Source organism: Monodon monoceros, unplaced genomic scaffold, assembly GCF_005190385.1.
Source record: "Monodon monoceros isolate NGI ecotype Baffin Bay Population unplaced genomic scaffold, NGI_Narwhal_1 Super_Scaffold_22, whole genome shotgun sequence".
Taxonomy (NCBI): Eukaryota; Metazoa; Chordata; class Mammalia; order Artiodactyla; family Monodontidae; genus Monodon; species Monodon monoceros.
This window is the reverse complement of record NW_021703779.1, coordinates 43,298,385-43,303,801: the sequence shown is the minus strand read 5'-3', so window position 1 is coordinate 43,303,801 and position 5,417 is coordinate 43,298,385. Positions and strand designations below refer to the sequence as shown.

General features: G+C 40.4%; 1 pseudogene; it reads left to right on the top strand.

Annotated features, from left to right (window-relative positions):
• The first annotated feature begins 2,374 nt into the window (after positions 1 to 2,374).
• Positions 2,375 to 3,065, top strand: LOC114905790 (annotated as a pseudogene).
• Positions 3,066 to 5,417: the final 2,352 nt, after the last annotated feature.

Below are 5,417 nucleotides of genomic sequence, written 5' to 3'. Positions count from 1 at the left end.
TTTTAAATAGAAATATAGTTGATTTACAATATTATATTAGTTTCATGTATACAGCATAGTGATTCAGTATTTTTGCAGATTATACTTCATTATAGGCTATTACAAGCTAATGGCTATAACTCCCCATGCTATACAGTATACCCTTGTTGCTTTTCTATTTTATAAATAGTAGTTTGTGTCTGTTAATCCCATACCCCTCATTTGTCACTCCCCTCGTCCCTCTTCCCTTTACTAGCCACAAGTTTGTTTTCTACATCTGTGAGTCAGTTCCTGTTTCGCATATACATGCATTTGTATTTTTTTAGATTCCACATATAAGTGATATTATACAGTGTTTGTCTGACTTATTTCAGTAAGCATAATATTCTCTAGGTCCATTCACATTGCTGCACATGGCAGAATTTCATTCTTTCTTATGGCTGAGTAATATTACAGTACACGCACACACACCACATCTTCTTAATCCAATCATCTGTTGATGGGCACTTGGGTTGCTTCCATGTCTTGGCTATTGTAAACAGGGCTGCTATGAACATTGGGGTGCATGTATCCTTTCAAATTAGTATTTTTATTTTTTCCTGGATATATACCCAGCAATGGAATTGCTGGATCATATGGTAGTTCTAGTTTTAATTTTTTGAGGAACCTTCATACTGTTTTCCATAGTGGCTGCAACAATTTACATTCCCACCAACAGTATATAAGAGTTCCCTTTTCTGCATATCTTCTCCAACATTTCTTATTTGTAGACTTTTTGGTGATAGCCATTCTGACAGGTGTGAGGTGACATCTCATTGTTGTTTTGATTTGCATTTCTCTAACAATTAGCAATTTTTCATGTGCCTGTTAGCCATCTGTATGTCTTTTTTGGAAAATTTCTATTCAGGTCTTCTGCCCATTTTTTTTTATTGGATTCTTTGTTTTATATTGAGTTGTATAAGCTGTTCGTATATTTTGGATATTAACCCCTTGTCGGTCACATCATTTGCAAATATTTTCTCCCATTCAGTATGTTGTCTTTTTGTTTTGTTGATGGTTTCCTTTGCTGTGCAAAAGCTTTTAAGTTTAATTAGGTCCCATTTATTTATTTTTGCTCTTATTTCTTTTGCCCTAGGAGACTGATCTAAAAAAAATATTGCTATGATTTATGTCAAAGAATGTTCTGCCTATGTTTTCTTCTAGGCATTTTATGGTTTCCATTCTTACATTTAGGTCTTTAAACCATTTTGAGTTTATTTTTGTATATAATGTGAGCACACGTTCTTGCTGTTTTACACATAGCTGTCCAGTTTTCCCAGGACCACTTGTTGAAGAGACTGTCTTTTCTCCATTGTATATTCTTGCCTCATTTGTCATGGATTAGTTGACCATAGGTGTGTGGTTTTATTTCTGGGATCTCTATTCTGTTCCATCAAGCTATGTGTCTGTTTTGTGCCGGTACCACGCTGTTTTGATTACTGCAGCTTTGTACTATAATCTGAGGTCTGGGAGGGTTATACCTCCAGATTTGTTCTTTTTTCTCAAGATTGATTTCTCAAAATGTCATGGGTATTTTGATAGGGACTGCCAAATGGAAATTTTAGAACTGGAAAATACAATGACTGAAATTTTCCAAAATTTGGGAAAAGAACCTACAGATCCAATGGCTGAGCAAATCACAAACAGAATAAATGCAAAGAAATCCAAACCAAGATACATCATAATCAAACTTTTGAAAACTAAAGGCAAAGAAAAAATCTTGAAAGCACCAAGTGAGAAATGACACCTTACTTAGGGGGAGGGGAACTATTTGAATGAAGGCATGGTTCTCATCAGAAACCATGGAAGCCAGAATGAAATGGCACAACATTTTTCAAGGGCTAAAAGAATTGAATATATAAAGAACACTTGAAATTGAACAGTAAAATAAAACAAATAATCCAACTAGAAAATGAGCAAAAGACATGAAGAAGCATTTCACTGAAGAGGATAAATGGAAGGAAATAAACACCTAAAAAGATGCTCAATGTCACTAGCGTTTAAGGAAATGCAAATTAGGACTATGGTGAGATATCACTAGACACTTCCTAGAACTGCTAAGCTTAAAAAAAAAACAGTGATAATACTAAATGCTGGCAAGGATGTGGAGAAACTGGATGTTTCATAAATTTCTGGTGGGGATGTAAAATGGTACAGCCACTCTGGAAAACAGTTTAGCATTTTCTTAATGAACTAAATATATACTTAGCATATAACCAAGAACAAGCTCAAGGTGCTATATGAGACGGAACAGAAGAGGCCTATGACCACCCTGTGTCACTGAAACTGCCATCTGGTATCAGCCATCAGCCAGAAGAGCTTCCTGTGGAGCCTGTGGGCCAGCAAGCTGAGGGGCATGGTCTCCATTAGCGCCCAACTGTACTTCCACCAGGTAATCAGTGTGAAGCATTTCATCTTGGCCATGGCTGTCCAGAAGAGCATCCCACTGCTATGCTACCAGTAGGACAGCAAGACTCTAAGCCTCAGGTTCTGGGATGACAAGACCCCTCAAGGTGTACAACGTGGACCTCATGGTGGACAATGCTCAGCTGGGCTTCAGCGTGTCTGTCCAAGACCACAAGCTCATGGTCTACCTGTACCTGCTGAAAGCCAAGGAGAGTTCTGGGGGCATATGCCTGCTGCAGTGGGCAGACGTCCACGTGGGCACCCAAGTGAACATGATCTGGAGGACCCCAGGTGGAGGGTACCTAGGGGCCCAGCAAAAAGTCAGTAGTGTGGGAGAACAAGCATTTCACGTGGTTTGTCACACTGGATAGTGGCATCGGGCTTCAGCAGCTGCTGAAGCTGCAAAACAGGCTGACCACTGTGCTGCCACACCTGCGCTGGCCACAAGTCCTGCAACGGGTGGATGCAGCATGTGGACTATGTCCTACAGAATGTGGTGTTGACCTTCCTCGCCCCAGCTTCTCAACCACTGTCTTCACTTCAGAACCAAGGATCCCTGTGAGCTGGCCAAGATCAGCACCATGCCTGGCATTGTCGTGGATGACCTGATTGAGACCTATGGCATCACCGCCCGCTTCTAGACTCAGGGACGCTGCCACCGTCCCCATGCACTGCTTTCTACCCCCTTTTTGTATAAAACACGGGGAAATGGGTAAGCGGGGAATGATTGATACACGCAATAACTTAAATGGATCTCAAGGATGGTGAGTGTAAAAAAGCAATCTCAAAAGGTCACATATTATAGGATTCCATTTACTTCAGATTTTCAAAACGAGAAAATTGTAGAGATGGAGAATAAATTAGTGGTTGCCATGGATCAGGAATAGTGAAGGGAGGGGAGTGACTAGAAAGGAATAGCATGAAGGAGATCTCCATGGTGATGGAACAGTTCTGTATCTTGATTGCAGTGGTGGCTACACAAATCTACACATGTGATAAAAATGGCATAGAAGTATTCACACACTTGTACCACTGTCAATTTCCTGGACTGGATATTATACTATAGTTTGTAACATGTAACTGTGGGGGAAATCTCGGTGAAGTTTACAAAGGACCTCCATAGTATTTTCACAACTTCTGGTGAATCTATAATTATTTCAAAATTAAAAGTTTTTTTAAAGAATGGGAAAAGAGGAATTGTAGACATCGAGTATAGACAATTCTAATGAGGAATTTTGCTGTAAAGGGGAACAGAGAAATCAAGTGGGTAGAGAACAAGGGAAGGTGGCTCGACAGCAGACGTTTAAAATTTTTTAATGGGAGCAATAACAGCATGGTTGAAGCTAATGGGAAAGACGCTATAGAAGGAAAAAAAATTATGCTTGAGGGGCAAGAGAGGAGAAAATTGCCAAAAGAGGAGTGGAGGGGTTGGCCTCAGCTAAGAGCAGGGAAAGTTCATCCATAGTCATAGGAGAAAGGGTAGAATATATACATAGATTTAGGTAGGTAAGTAGATGCAGTGGTAGAAATTTGTGAGCTCTGTTTTCTGATTGCCTCTGTTTTCTCAGTGAAATTGGAAGCAAGGTCATGAGCTGAGAGTGAGGACGGGTGCGGAGGTGTTAGAGGTTTAAAGGGAGGAGGTATGAAATAGTTGTCTAGGAAACAGGGAGAGTAAATGGGCTAGGATAATATTATGTGATTTCCTGGCAACATTAAGTGCCCACTTGAGGTTCGTGGTCTTGAATTTAAAGCGAGAGTGTCATTTTGTGTTTTTCTCCAGCCATGTTCAGCTCCAGTGATATAGGAGAGGGATAGGAGTCATTGGTAATGACAAAATGGAGGCAAGAGACTGCAATTAGGTGGAGGAGAAAACTGGAAGAGAGGATTTCAAGGGACTGAGAGGCTAGGGTGTTAGAAGGATCAGGTATTGTGATATTGAAATCACAAAGAATTAAGACAGGATTAACTGCAGAGAGTTACAGTGAGACAGAAACTAAAATATTATATAGCATATATAATATATTTAACATACTCTGGGACAGAAATTCAAAGATGGGGATTTTTAGGGAGGAGAAAGGGAGAATGACTTGAAAATAGCAGTGAGGGACCTCAAGCTGTGGCAATAAAAATAACCACTGCTCGAGAGGGCTGTAAGGTCCTTGGGTAGATTTCAGTCAGATTAAGAAGGTGAGGGAAGCATTCAGCAAACCGGGAAAGAATATAGAGGATTTTGCTGAAGACTTTGAGTACTAGTTAAGGTGACTATATAATTTATCATCCAATCTGGGATACTTATGAGAATGACAAGTGTTAAACTGGGCAGGATGGTGGCACACCATGTGTAAACTGGAATTGCCCTGCGCAAACCAGGACCAAGATTCTAGAGGACAAAGTGGAAGGATTTCAGGGCTAAGAGATGGGGATAGAACATGAAATATTCAGATAGTGAGCAAGGAGTCCCAGGGTTTTTGTGATGACTGACATAAACAAACTTGAAAGGCATAAAGAGCTTAGTTCTGGTGATACTAAGGCAAATTGTGGTGGCAAGTCTGTGAGTGTTTAGAGGGAGAAAAGGGTGGGTGTTCAGGGCCTGCCCTTCACTCCTACCAATGGAGATAGAGTCCTGGATATGGGAGTTCTATTCCCAGCCAGACAGCAGCTGGATCCTAAGCCCCACTGAGGAATACCTTGATATTTCTGAAACTCTTTGTGCTTCCAGTATGAATTATTTGGGCAACTGGGACTGGACTGACTGCAGCTAAGGAAATTAATAGACCTAGCTGTGAAAAGGTGAGGATGGGAGAGACAAGGGACTCAGTGGTATTTCCAACAGAAACTACAGGGAAAGACACTAACATTGACGAAAGTAGAAAATACCATGCTGAATAGGAAAAAATATACAGTCCACCACTTAGATCTAAAAACCTAACTGCACAAGAACAGAATGGCTAATACGCTGCTTATTCATGGCTAATAAGGTCTCTTATTCCTCT